This window comes from Ornithorhynchus anatinus, chromosome X2, assembly GCF_004115215.2.
Source record: "Ornithorhynchus anatinus isolate Pmale09 chromosome X2, mOrnAna1.pri.v4, whole genome shotgun sequence".
NCBI classification, from domain to species: Eukaryota; Metazoa; Chordata; class Mammalia; order Monotremata; family Ornithorhynchidae; genus Ornithorhynchus; species Ornithorhynchus anatinus.
Genome location: NC_041750.1, coordinates 7,195,051 through 7,210,251, shown reverse-complemented (window position 1 = coordinate 7,210,251; position 15,201 = coordinate 7,195,051). Strand labels below are relative to the sequence as shown.

Here is a 15,201-nt window from a genome sequence, read left to right as displayed (position 1 = left end):
AGCAGATATATGTGCACATTGATTTTTACTCCAGATTTAGACAGATCATTTTGAGACCAGGATGCATCAGATGACCAAAATACTTGAGTAAAATCCATTCTGACCCAGTTTTCCACAGAAAATCTCCAGCGTTATTGGCACCAATTCAGTCGAAAGGGGGTCAGAGTACTTAAGATAACCATCTGTTGGATATATGGGAACCTGTTTGTGTTTTGTGACTCTTCCTGGCAGTTTTGATCACATGTAATGAGCCCAAATATCCGAGTCTTACTTGGAACAAAGATGAGTTGCCCTGGGCTTGGAGATGGTGCTTAGGGATGTGCAGAAATTGTAGAGAAACCACTTGACCCTCACAACCAGTACAACTCTGCATATCCCTGCCTAATTTGTTGTTGCCATTTGAAGTTAGAATAAAGGTTGTGCATTGAGTGTGTCCAGGATGAATTTTAGCTTTATTGCAATTCTGGACTTGAGGGTTACAATATAGAAAGTATAGAGTGACTTGGAAGCCAAAGCCAAGAGAGCGTGTGTGTGTGGGTGTATCATATATGTGATATATATATTATATAAAGTATGTGTATGTATGAATAATCTTGTAGAAGGCAATTTACATTTCCTTCCTTGGATTCAATCCCAATGGAACAATTATATTGAAGAGAGACCATTTGAAGTACAGTTGCAACTTCTGGTGAAGTTTGAATAGGCAGTATTAAATTGTATCTTAGAAATTTAGCATGTTCCTATTTACTCTCTCTATAGGTTCATTATTTTAGGATTTACATGTATGTGAATATAATATTTATAAAGCTATAAAAAATCTAAATTATGTGGGTTCATTATTTTAGGATTTAAATATAATATATGTAAATCCTAAAATAATGAACTCACATATTTTAGCTGCTTTTGTCATACGTTGCCTTGTTTAATTCCATTTTACAGGTCAAGAAGTTGAGATGTTGAGGTCAAAGTCAGCTGGATGCTGGTGTGGTGTGGTGTCTGCCCCAAGGCAGACACGCTTTAAGTCGTGTGTGCCCTGGTGTCGCTCTGCACCCGGCTCACCTCTTCTGTTACCTCCTGGGACCATTCCAGCCCGGCTTTAGAGTCCTTATTGGGAAGGAATGCTCTCCTGGGACCAGGGGAGGCAGACAACAGCAGCAAAAATCACGGCCCCAAGTGGAACAGTCTAATAATAATAATAATGTTGGTATTTGTTAAGCGCTTACTATGTGCCGAGCACTGTTCTAAGCGCTGGGGTAGACATAGGGGAATCAGGTTGTCCCACATGGGGCTCACAGTCTTAATCCCCATTTTACAGATGAGGGAACTGAGGCCCAGAGAAGTTAAGTGACTTGCCCACAGTCACACAGCCGACACGTGGCAGAGCTGGGATTCGAACTCATGAGCCCTGACTCCAAAGCCCGTGCTCTTTCCACTGAGCCACGCTGTGGGGGCCATGGTGGTGCAGGGCTGAAGCAGAGCACTTACCCTGCTCACCATCTCCTCTCCCTTCACTCTCTGCTCCCTTCTCTCTTTGATGATAATAACTGTGGTATTAGCTAAACGCTTACTTTGTGCCAAGCACTATAATAAGCACTGGGGTAGTTAGAAATTAATCCGGTCAGAGATAATCCTTATCCCACACAGTGCTCATATTTCTCTGTCCTTATCTGTGGTCAAATGGTTTTCCCAAAGAAGATCTATGGTAAGAGTTGGATTAAAATGCAAAATTTATTTCTTTTTTCAATATAGTCATCAAAGACATCTGTCCCTTTCCAGTAATGGCAAATACTGCAAATCTTCATCTAGTCTATTTCACTGTCCCCAACACAAATCCATGGATACAGATAGTTTTACTCTCCTTCCAAATCTTTCGCTGGAGCTAAAAGCAGCTGATTGGATTTTACTTCCTGCAATTGCCAACTGTTTAGTGGAGGTGTAAATGAACAGTGGAATTTCTGTAAATGGGCAGCAGGAGCATAGACGACTGAAAGTGAGAATTTGGGGGTGGGGTGTGTGTGTGCGTCTTCATCTCTGAGGACATAGATGCCAACTTTTCATTTTGAGATTAAAATGAGGCAGGGTTCAAGAAGGAAGGGGTAGCCTGAGAGATGGACCTAGAGAGTAGTGGCCGGTTATCAGAGATAACAGGTCAGTGCATATTTTGGATTTTCAACTCCACTTGGAAACTTTTAGCTCATTTTTCGATTTGGCTTTGAGAGTTTCTAAGGCCTCGTATCCTTCCATCCCCCTTAGAGTTGGCACCATGTCAGACAGTGCTGATATAGGTGGCAATAGTTTTCACAGTTGCAGGCAAGTTGTCAAAACTCAACACCACACACCTACAATAACCTCTGTTACTGCTATTGCTTAAAGGGGGCCGTTTCAGAATCCTAGGGGGAGAGTGTCTTGAGCCCAGCATGTTAAGTAGCGTGGCCTAATGGATAGAGCACATGGGTCTGGGAGTCAGCGGGACCTAGATTCTAATCCTGACTCCGCCACTTGTCTGCTGTGTGACGTTGGGCAGGCCACTTGGCCTCTCTGTGCCTCAGTTCCCTAATCTGTGAGCCCCATGTGGGACAGGGACTGTGCCCTGCCTGATTAGTTTATACCTACTTCAGTGCTTAGTACAGTGTCTGGCACATAGTAAGCGCTTAAATATAGGAGCAGAATGTAAAGCAATTTGGGGAAGGAGTTGGGTTTCACCAGGATACCAGTGGCTGGTCATTTGTGGCTGATGCTGCAAAAGACCCTCTAGTATCTTCCACTAGGACCCAATTCTGGAATGATTATCCCTTGAAGAGCATCACTCGGGTTAGATGGACAATTGAAGTTGAACACTGGGTGGTTGTGCATCTTCAGAGACCGTTCGTGCAGCAGGAAGCCCCCTCCGTACAAAGAGATCCTGACTGGGATACTGAACATGACAAAGAGCAGGCTGGGGATATAGCCTTGTGTGTGTAGGCGGGGGGGAGGAGGGAGGGTGTAAATGCATACTCAGGCATGAGTTGAACTAGTATTAATATGACTTTGGGAATGTGAAGCCTGCATCTCTCTGTAGTAAGAGTTTCTCCTAGCAATTAAACCTTATTTAATCTCATCTTTAACTGTCTACTGAAGTGTTGAAGATCATTGTGGTTGGGAAGTTCTTCAAGGAGGAGGCAAAGAAGCAAGGGAGAAGCCAGATTATTACAAAATAATGGCCAAGTAGCTTGTTAGCCAATATGAAGATATACCAACTCTCCTTCCTACTTATCCACTCTCTTCTCCAACTCCACCCAGCTCATGCCCTTTGTTCCTCTCAAGATCACTTACTCGCTGTGCCTCATTCTCATCTTTCCCACCACTGATTTCTTGCTCACGCCTTTTCCCCCATGCCTGTAATTCCCTCCGTGTTCATATCTACAGACCACAGTTTTCCTTAAAATTCAAAGCTCTTCTGAAATCACATCTCAAGGAGGTCTTTGATGATTGATTTCTACTCTCCTTGGATTGTATGCTAGTCCCTCAGCTGTCAGTTAAGTATTTAAGTATTCATGAGCCCTGATAGCATTTATATATGTATCTTCTATACTCTTGTCATTTATTTTAGTGTCGTCCCCCCCCCCCCCAGGTCATAAACTCCTTGAGGACAGAAATCACATCTGCTAGTGCCTGGCACATAGTAAGCACATAACAAATAACATCATTATTATTAACTCTATTGTACTCATCCAAGAGCTTAATACAGTGCTCTGCACACAATTGGTGCTCAAATAAGATTGATTCCTTTTCCATCTTTTCAGGAGAAGTGATAGAATAAATGAGCTAAATCTTTCAGAGAAAAACGCTCCCTTTTGTGAGTTCTTAGAGTAACAAAGGTTTGGAAGGGACTATAGGAATTGCACCAATAATGGTCAAATTTGGAAGGATTATTTACATTTAGAATTTTAGAAATGTAAGTATCCCTAGAATTTGAGCTTTCAGGAAGCAGAATTATTTTTGACAGTCAAATTCCAAACACAGTAAGATTGTCCCAGTGGGTTCCTTCGAGAATCCATCCCTGTTCTTAACTTATCCAAGCACCTGAAGTAGAACAATATGGGGATTTAGCAAATGAAAATATCTTCTTAATGGAATACTGTCAGAAATAATTCAGAGACGTGCATATTGTGCACTTTACTAGTGATAACATTTGGGGAGGACTCTTCCTGGGTGAGTGATTCATCCTCCAGTGTATATAACTGTAAAAGTGATATAGGCTGATGCCACCTCAATTTCATATATATATTATGCATGTGTATTGCATATCATTAACATGATTAAAATATACTCAGAAAGTAGGCCAATAGATAATTGTTGCCAGTAAATTGAAACAGAAACAGATTTGGAAAATGAGAACTGAGGGATGCTGCTTATTCAGAAAGCTATCACTCAGAAATAATGAGATGACCTAGAGCAAAGTATAGAAAATAGTGAAAGAAAGTAGAATTGAAGTAGTAAGAGGTCCTTAAAGGCAATGGTCTTTGACATGTATAATAAGAGGAAAATAAAGGCATTAAGCAAAAGGATACGGTTCTTGAGGATTGAAGGCAGGAAGATCTGTTCCTCTAAAAACAAAAATGGGCACCTAAATGCCCAGGGTAGCCACAATTAGAAACTGGGTAAACAACCCATATTCCTTGTTTTCCAGGTCAGTTTATCACCGGATTGGTTCAGGCCATATCTGCCCCAATATTCCAGGGTCATTTGGAATGTTGTAGGAGGTTTTGACTTTTGGCCAGTAACAGCAATAATAATAATAATAATAATAATAATGGTATTTGTTAAGCACTTATGTTCCAGGCACTGTACTAAGCACTGGGGAAGATACAAGCAAATCGGGTTGGGCACAGTCCCTGTCTCACATGGGGCTCACAGTCTTAATCCCCATTTTACGGATGAGGTAACTGAGGCCCAGAGAAGTGACTTGCCTAAGGTCACACAGCAGTCGAGTAGCAGAGTCAGGATTAGAACCCAGGTCCTTCTTACTCCCAGGCCAGTGCTCTGTCCATGCAGCTTCTTGGTAGGGTGTAAAAAACAACCCTTTTCCCACTAGGAGTTGGGGGTACTGAGCTCTGGTTGAGCAAGAAAGTGAACTGGCTGTGGAATAGCAGGTCTGATTCCTGTCTTGAGAGAGCCAGAACCACCACCTGTAGTTAGTTATTTCTCTCTCTCCAAGCTACATCTGGGATAAAGCGCCAAATCTGACCCATCACATGGCCAGCGATCAGATTGATTTTTAGGCAGCTGGTCTGTTAACCAATCTTACAAACTTTCAGGAGCTGTAGGTAGTTACTTTGCTAACCTCTCCTTCAATATTCTGTATGCAATTTTTCTCTCTGTGCTACTAATTAAGTCCTATCCATTTACCTGATCTGTTTGTGGGTGAGCTCAGTCATGGCCACCAGCAGGCCCACCTTATCCATATTATCTTAGTCACGTGGAGAAAAAAGAGAAGCCGTATACTCTACTGGTAACAAAAGTAAGGAAAAAAATGAATCAATAAAACAATAAATCAATCTCTATGAAAGTTCCAAAGACAGCGAGGGGGTTGATCTGATCAGGGTGGTGGGGATTAGTGGAGGGGAATGGAGGAGGAGGTCATTGATGAGATGATTATCCATACTCAGTTCTCCAGGAGAAAGAGATTCTACAACTTCCCTTGGTAACTCCTGTGCCTTTTAATAATCTTTGTAGGCCAGAAGTCCTTCCTTATGTCTACCTCAATCTCCCTCAAGTCAGATTAAGTCTAGCTAATGTCGTGCTCCATGTCAGAATTCCCAGGGAATAGTGGCAGCCCTTGCAGCCCAGAACTAGGAGTTGTGCTCTTTGGAAGACATGGAAGGAGTGCACTCCCTCTGACTCTATTCTGCCTTCCATGTTGCTTTTATTGCTTAATCAGAAAATGACCTTAACGAATGGGTCCGTCTCCTCTGTATCACACTCATCTTGTTGGTCTCTGTTTCTGACTGCCTTGAATGTCTATCATTCTGTCTCTTCCTTTCCTGCCGCTTTCTTCTTCCTACTTTTTGACTGTTGTGCCTGCCTCCATAAAAGTTGTGCCATACATGTAGTCCAGATATGTATCTAACTATAGATGCAGCCTGTAGACAGGAATGATCAATCAGTCGTATTTGAGTGCTCACTATGTGCAGAGCACTGTACTAAGCATTTGGGAGAGCATTCATTCAATCGTATTTATCGAGCGCTTACTGTGTGCAGAGCACTGTACTAAGCGCTTGGAAAGTACAATTCAGAGTAGAGACAATCCCTGCCCACAATGGGCTTACAGTCTAGAAGGGGGGAGACAGACATCAAAACAAGTAAACAGGCATCAGTAGCATCATTATAAAGAAATAGAATTGTAGACATATACACATCAAAAAGGAAACAGGCATTAAATAAATAGAATTTTAGATGTGTACATATATGCACAAGTGCTGTGGGGTGAGGAGGCGGGGTAGAGCAAAAGGAGTGAGTTGGGGTGATGGGGAGAGGGAGCTGAGGAAAAGGGGGGCCTTTCATTCATTCAATAGTATTTATTGAGCACTTACTATGTGCAGAGCACTGTACTAAGCGCTTGGAATGAACAAGTCGGCAACAGATAGATTGACGGGCTTACAGTCTAATCGGGGGAGACAGACAGATGAGAACAATGGCAAGAAATAGAGTCAAGGGGAAGAACATCTCGTAAAAACAATGGCAACTAAATAGAATCGAGGCGATGTACATTTCATTAACAAAATAAATAGGGTAACGAAAATATATACAGTTGAGCAGACGAGTACAGTGCTGAGGGGATGGGAAGGGAGAGGGGGAGGAGGAGAGGGAGATGGGGGGAAAAGAGGGTTAAGGTGCGGAGAGGTGAAAGGGTGGGGGCAGTAGAGGGGGTAGAGGGAGAAGGGGAGCTTAGTCTGGGAAGGCCTCTTGGAGGAGGTGAGTTTTAAGTAGGGTTCTTGGAGGAGGTGAGCCTTCAGTAGGGCTTTGAAGGGGGAGGAGTTGTGATTGGCAGATTTGAGGAGGGAGGGCATTCCAGGCCAGAGGTAGGACGTGGGCTAGCGGTCAAGGGCAGGACAGATGAGAATGAGGCCCAGTGAGAAGGTTAGCACCAGAGGAGTGGAGTGTGCGGGCTAGAATGTAGAAGGAGAGAAGGGAAGTGAGGGAAGCAGCATTGTCTAGTGGAAAAAACCTGGGCCTGGAAGTCAGAGAACCTGGATTCTAATTCCAGCTCTTTTACTTGCTTGCTGTGTGACCTTGGGCAAATCACTTAACTTCTCTGTGCCTGTGTCCTCAACTGTAAAATGGGGAGTCAATACCCATTCTCCCTCCTACTTAGATTGTGAGCCCCATGTGGGGCAAGGATTGTGTCCAACCTGATTAATTTGGGTCTACCCCAGTGCTTAGAACAGTGCTTGACACATAGCATTATTATTATTATTATTATTATTATTATTATTGTCATTATCATCATCATTTCAGGACAATGACAAGCAAGATATAAACTCTAGAACATTGGGGTTGAAGTGGCTTATAAACAAGATTGATACAGTGACCATGGAATATAGGGGTGGATTTAGAAAAAAATTAGGAAATATCTCATTTTTGGCCTTAGGCTTTAAAGTATTTTGGACACTTAATGAATTAATGTCATTAACATATGAAGGTGGCAGTTTGTTTCATTTTATATAAATAAAAAAATAAAAATTTGGCAACTTTTAAATTACATATCTTCTGGTGATGTGATTGTTGTCTGGAACCTTACGATTTCTGACTTGGCTGCTTTGACAAGAAGATAATGCCACCTTCTACATCATCACTGAAAATCAAAGCTGTGTGTAGGTAGTCTCATTTCAGATTTGCAACTTCAGGAAGCATTGGGCAATTAAACTTGCAATGATGGGTTGGAAGGTCAAACTGGTAAATGTTATTGCCGAAATACTAGCTATTATTTTTGAAAACCCATAGAGAATAGAGGAATGTCTGGAGATTAGAAAAACACAGATGTTGTTTTGGGAAAATGGTTTTCTGGGAAAAGATCATTTCATTCTGGACTGTTTAACATCAATACCTGGGAAGATACCAGAATAGATGATCAATCAATTTTCAACTGCCTAAAAGAACATACAATTCTTGGAAGCATCAAACATGTCTTTGTGAAGAGCAAATTGCATCAGGCTAATTTTAAGTTCTATCTGTGATAGTGGCCAACTACAAAGACAAGGTAGAATAATAATAATAATGTTGGTATTTGTTAAGTGCTTACTATGTGCGAAGCACTGTTCTAAGCTCTGGGGTAGAAACAAAGTTATCATGTTGTCCCACGTGGGGCTTACGGTCTTAATCCCCATTTTACAGATGAGGTAGCTGAGGCCCAGAGAAGTTAAGTGACTTGCCCAAAGTCACACAGCTGACAAGTGGCGGAACTGGGATTAGAACCATGACCTCTGAACTCCCAAGCCTGTGCTCCTTCCATTAAGCCACGCTGCTTCTCAGTAGAAGCAATATATGTAGCATTAGTAAGACTTGAGTCCTTCCCCAGAGCCACCCTCCTTTATACTCAGGAAAGTATAGGTTATTGGTGGGTGCCCAAGGCATCTTGAAGTCACACCTAAAGAGAGTCAATAATAGGGGAAAGTGGTGTCCAGGTAGGGTGCATCAGTATCTTTATTAATAACATGGAGGCGGTATTCTTAGGTACGAAAAGCATCATGACTCCAAGTGCCGTGACTACTAACTCTTTTTCTACTATATGCCTAAATAGGGAAACAGGGGAGGCCCCCAAGAAGCATGCCAACAGTGATCAAAAAGATGGAAAAATAGGCCCTATCGGAAAGGTTAAAAGCATAGGGGTATTTGGGCTGCGAAAGAAATGCGCCTTCACGGAACTGAAGGGTTTTCATGGCTTGGATGCTGTGACCACTTGTTCTTTCTCCATTGTTCACTAAAGACGGAGCAAAAGGAAATGGGTTTAAATTAAAACAGGGAGAGATTTCAATTAATCACAAGCTCTTATCAGCATAATAAAACACTAGAATGGACTACAAGGGAGATTGTGAAATCTCTATCCCTGAAGAATCTTTAAGTAGAAAATAGGCACCCTGGATAGTTTATCGATTCATCTGCTTGAAGTTAGGGGGGTGGATTAGATGATTACTTGAAGTCCCTTCCAACAGTAGGGGTGGAGACCAACTGCCCCTACAGTGGTGTAAGCTGGACTCTCAGCCTCACCCATCCTGAGTCCCTGACCATCCATAAGTAGTACTGAGCATGCACTCTGTGCAGAACACTGTACTAAGGTCTTGGGAGAATGCAATAGGGATAGTAGACACGAACCCTTCTGTCAAGGAGCTTACAATCTATCAGGGGAGACAGACCCTAAAATAAATAGCAGGTAGGAGAAATCAGTAAACTATAAAGATCTGTACCTAAGTGCTGGTGTATGTGGGCGTGAATACCCAAGTGCTTAGGTGATGTGGAATTGCTGGAGTGGTGGTGGGGGGAAATAGGGTAGAGAAATTATGGAAGGCCTCCTGGAGAAGTTGCCATTTTAATAGGGCTTTGAAGATGGGGAGATCAGTCATCTGCCAGATGTGAAGGGGGAGGGAGATGCAGGCAAGAGGGAAGGCATGAACAAGTGATAGATGGTGAGAGGGATGCGAACAAGGCACAGTGAATAGGTTGACATTAGAGGAGTTAAATGTATGGGCTGGTTGTAGTGGGAAAGGAGTAAGCATAAGTAGGGTGGGGAGCACTGATTGCCATAAAGCCAATGGACTGAAGTTTCTGCTTGATATGCAGAGGAATGGGCAACCTTTGGAAGTTTTTGAAGAGTGGGGAGATATAAAATAATGTAGAAAAATGACCTGGGCAGCAGAATGAGATAGCTTTAAAGGGAAGAGGCAGGGAGATCTGTGAGGAGGCTAATGCAGTAGGTGGGTTGGGAAATGACAAGTGTTTAGACCAGTGTGGTAGCATTTTGGATGGAGATGGGCTGGATTTTGGGGAATGTTGCGAAGAGAAAACCAACAGGATTTAGTGTTCGAATGAATGTGGGGGTTGAAAGAGAGAGTGATGAGTCAAGGATAATGCCAAGACTGTCACCAATAATGGGAAAGTGAGCACAAGGAGAGGTTTGGGGAGGGAGGATGAGTAGTTCAGTTGTGGACTTGAGCTTGAGGTGCCAGGAGAGCATCTATGTAGAGATGTCTGGGAGGCAGGAGATTGGAGAGGAGAGAGGTCAGTGTTCGTAAGGTAGGTTTGGGAGTCATCTGTGTAAAGCTGGTAGTTGAAACCATGACAGCAGGTGAGTTCCCTAAGGAAGTGGGTGTAGATGGAGAATAGAAGGGGACCCAGAACTGAGCCTTGAGGGACTACCTCAGTTAAGGAGTGGGAGGCAGAGGAAGAGCCACAGAAAGAGAACGAGGAGTGGTCAGAGAGGTGAGAGGAGAACCGGGAGAGAACCGCCAGGATCTGAGAATTTCCAAGCAAGGCTGAAAAGGCTTCCAAATGGGGCATTTTGGCCAAGTAGCTCTTTGGAACCTGCCCGCTACTTGCGAGTACTATCCCACATCCTCCCCTCTAAACCCCTCAACTCTCTTTCGCCCCGTACACAAAATTCAGTTGTATCCTTCGTTTCCCACTACTGTCATAAATGTGTGTTTTTTCACTATGTGATTTAGCTAGAATGGGAAGGCTGAATTAAGCAACGTTCTTCCGGCAATGCACGTCTGTCTGGATTCAGCTCAATGCGGTGTTGGAAGAAATGGTTATGAGCTCGTGTGTGGCATGTGACATGGTGAAAACTGCAGTGTGAGTTGTTCTTGATGCAGTGTAGGAGAACTGATTCTATGATTGGCCGTGATTGAAACAGATCATATTAAATGAAAGGAATTTTCCTGTATAAAATTGTTTTGGACCAAGTGTTCCACGGGGATAACCTAATGTTAGACACTAACCTACCATTAGGGGAAATTACTCTGTTGCAGACAAAAACCAGCATTTTTGTAGCCATATGTCCCCAGTGCCATTTGTGAGATTGCCCCGGGAGCCCAGATATCAACAGCTTGTGCTTCTGAATGACAGGGAACATTTCATACATTTCCACTTTCATCCTTTCACTGACTCTCCATTTACCCTGACAGACTTCAGAGCAGCTCCCAGAATCCATGAAGACTGATGAGGGAGTAAAGAGGGAGTTCAGAGCTGCCAGCATCATTGGTTAGCCACCGAGAGTTGGGCTAGCTCCCAATCCAAAGAAGAAGCTAACATAGAGAAGCAGTGTCACGGCCTCTAAAATCTCTTCCTCTCATTGGGTGAAGAGAGTAATAGTGAAGATGAACTGATGTTTGTCCCAGTACCAGCCAAAATCTACCGAGACATTGGGTAGGAAGAAAGATGGAGCGCTCAGACCAGAGCTATCATTTTTGTCACTTGTACCTTCCTGCTCTTTAAAATTATCTTTTTTTTTGCCTTGCTTAAATTTAAAGCATTTAAACTTTGCAGAGAACTATAAGGTAGTAGAATCAGTATTCAGGAGTTGTTCCGTGAGGCAGCCTTATTTGTCTCAGGACTCAAGTCCACTTAGAAGGTGGCTTTTTTGTAGATCTGTTCACTGACTTGACATTTTCTTTGAGATACCATAGTTCTAGCAAGCTGCCTGAACATAATTGGGAAGCAAAGCATGCCAGAGCACTTGAGCTCATCCACTAGGGGCTGTCTGTGTGAGGGTCTGATCTATAGTGGAGATTTTCTTTGAGATGCCAAGATTCTGGCAAGTAGCCAGGCCCCAACATTAAAGCAGAATGTTGCAGGGTGTTAAAGCCCAGCCCCTGCCTGATTTTATTCAAGTGAACGTTTCTGAGAATCTTTATTTAAATTACTGCATAAGTGAAAGAATCCAAGTCTCCTGTTTTTCTTCTATTTTCACATTTCAAGCCCCAGAAGCGCTTTATCTAACCATGGAAACTGCAGTTGATTTGGTGTCCGGGGCCCTTATAAAACCATTTGACGCCATCAGTAGACCTGGGCTCTGGCAGCAACTATATGTGTTTGGCTGCCCTGAAGGATTTATTAAGATTTCTTCACAATGTCCTCGCTAGCCACATTGGAATTGAAGGTGCCCTGTCTGATCTTTTCCCCGTTACCATTGGAGTAAAGCAGATTTGTGTAATTGGTCCAGTCTCCTATGCATTCATGCTTGTAAACACAAAAAGGGACCTGAAAAGTGATGCTAGGATACGCTTCTTGTCCTCCGGCAAATTCTTCCATCTCAATAAGCTATGAGAATCACTGAAGTCCTTGTAACCTTATGCAAGAGCTGCTCTATGCTGTTCACTGAGCTCTGAAAGTACACACGCTTTTTTTTTTGTTAAGAAGACATGCAAATGATTATGACCCATTCTGTAGAATCAGTAAAACTCAATGGGTTAACCAAAAAACATGAAGAAGATCAAGGTTGTGTGCTAGTCTGTGCCTCGGAATCCTGACAAACAACAAAAATATTTTCACTGGTGGCACAGAGCTGTATGCTCGCCCTGAATTCTGCTGCCCAGGCAGCACACTCACCAATAGTACCCAGAAGTGGACCGCAAATCACGGCCTTCTGGAGAAGGGTAGGCCTAGTGTGATGCCAACAAGGCATTGGATCAAGTTTCAGAGCAGACTGAAGGTCTGCAAAGCTGGTTGAGAACTGAAGGTGGGGATTCCTAAGCAAGGAGAATGAAAGAGAAAACATTTTAAAGATGGGGAAACAAAGCCCAAGTAATACATCTCTACTGGGAGACAGTGGAGGCGGACAAATCATTCCAGATAGGAGTGGCTCTTTCAGAGTAGAGATTTCAGGATGATAATGACTGCAGGGACAAAAATCCAAGCCACCACCAAGCTCTAGGGCCTTAAGTAGCTGCACATTTTATGGTCTCTTTTTTTTAATGCTTTTAATGGCATTTGTTAATTTGTTAAGTGCTTACTATGTGTCAACAGTGTTCTAAGTGCTGGGGTAGGTACAGGTCTTAACCTAAACTCGCAATTAAATTAGGGAAAAAAATGCCTAAATGACCGTTAGGCCTAGCGGCTGGATGAATTGTAGATCCTTGTTCATGGGACTTAAGTCCTAGCAAAAACTCAGCAGATGCTGTCATTTTAAAGTACAGGTCTTGTATCTTTTAAAACCACACCACTAGTATGGGTTATTTCCAGCTGAGCTAAGATGTAACTTTTAGTCTTGGGTCTTGGAGGACGGCTTTCATTCATAAGATAAAGGCAGCATTAGAAACTTCTGGAATATGTGGCAGGAAGTAGCTTATCTGGATGGCCATTCAGCATTTCACACCAGGCTGTGATATGGGGTCAGAGAATGCCATTTCCCCACAACTCCTTACTTCTCTGCCGTCCCAGAACAGCATGTGCTGTTACCTGTATGTCTCCACCACCATCCTGTGTCCCCCTCCGGTCTCCCCTGTCAACCCGTGCTCCTACTTGAATGTCAGTGGCACCAGGGGACCTAGGAGCAGTCATTTTGAGGAGGTGGCAGAATGGTGCCCCAGAATCCAGGGGAGAAGGATCTCTCTTCATGCGGGAGTCAAAAACTGCATTTTAGAGGTTGCATTCTTCATTTTGTCTACCAGGGGTCCCAACTTCATGGCGTGATGGGGATGGCTAGGGTGATACAGCACTTAATATTTGTGTTACTATTCCTAACATTTAGCTTCTATCTTCCTAGTAGGTGAAGAGAGTATGCACAGTTCGGGTTCCCTAATAGGTATTCTCTGGTAGATCGCTTCAATATTTTATTTTTTTTGATTTTTACTTTTGGACTGAGTGGGCACGTTTCCATCATTTGATCATCCTCAAAGACTCTTATTGGATTCATCAACTTCCTAGTAGCCTAAAGGGTTGCTTGAAGGTATTTAGAGCACATTTTCATTTAAGGCCCCTACATTAGGTACTGCTTAATGCCAGTTTCCTTTTTGGAGAAACTCAAAGGAGCAAATAATAGTGACCTAGATAACAGTTAAACCAAAACACTTCTTCCAAATATAGCTGACTTGCCTGCAGGTGATTGTATACCTATAAAGCCGTGTGTGAGGCTATGTATTTAGCAAAATACCTGTGCTGCACCTGCAAACAGGCCCAACAGAGACGCTCCACCTCACCCCCCAACCCCCATACACACACACCCACACCATCTCTCCCTCCCCCACCCTTCCTTATCTGGGACCCATTGCTTCTTCCTCTGGGAACTATGCACAGTTCCCCTCCACCCCATTGATGCCTCCAAGATTTGCTCATCACCCTCTGCTTTTGCACTCTCAGATCCTTCCTCCCACCTATCCATCCCTTTCAACCTCTTCACCCCTCTTGGACCCTCAAACTCCCTCCATTTCTCTGGGTTCCTCTACTCTTAGACTCCCCTGAAGTCACTAGGATATGGCCCCACCCCATTCCTCTCAACCCTTGCAATCCTCTGGCATCCTCCCAACCCCTTTGCCTCCACCCTACCTCTCCAAGACTCCCCTTCATACCCCAGGGTGTATGAGTGCTTGCCAGTCTGTCCATGTGGCTATCCATGTCCTGGCTCCTCTGTGCTTCTCTGTTGCATGTGTGTGTGTGTTTGTGTGTGAGCAGACACACGCACATATGTAGGTATATAATAGCCTATAGCCAAAGTATTATCTTGAGTGCACCTTTTACCCCAGGACTATAATCAAATGGCCTCTGCAATTCCCTTACCCATTTTCGATAACTAGCCTTCACCCAGAAGCATTTTCCTACATGTCAGATTTCAGATTGTTTCCAAGTAATACTATGGTTTTGAATTGGTATACATTGAGTTATCTTTCTCAGAAAGCTCAAGATCAGGCAATGGTCGTGACCCAAACACTCTCCTCCTCCCGACTTCCCATCCTTGTTGACATCAACCTCCCTGTCTCACAAGCCCACAACCTTGGCATTATTGTCCACTTATTTCTCCTTCAACCCACATAATCAATCACTAAATCCTGTCGGTTCTATCTTCACAACATCTCAAGAATCCACTCCATCCTCTCCATTCAAACTTCTATCTCTTGTCATATCCTGTCTCGATTATTGCATCCCCCTTCTCACTGACTTCCTTGCCTCCAGCCTCTCCCCTCTCCAGTTCATACTTTACTCTGCTGCTTGGATCAATTTTTAAAAAAATTG

General features: G+C 43.3%; 1 protein-coding gene across 6 annotated transcripts in view; it reads left to right on the top strand.

The window, feature by feature from the left end:
- Positions 1–15,201, top strand: part of DOCK3 (dedicator of cytokinesis 3) — a 474,713-nt gene that overhangs the window by 55,156 nt on the left and 404,356 nt on the right. The window lies entirely within an intron of this gene.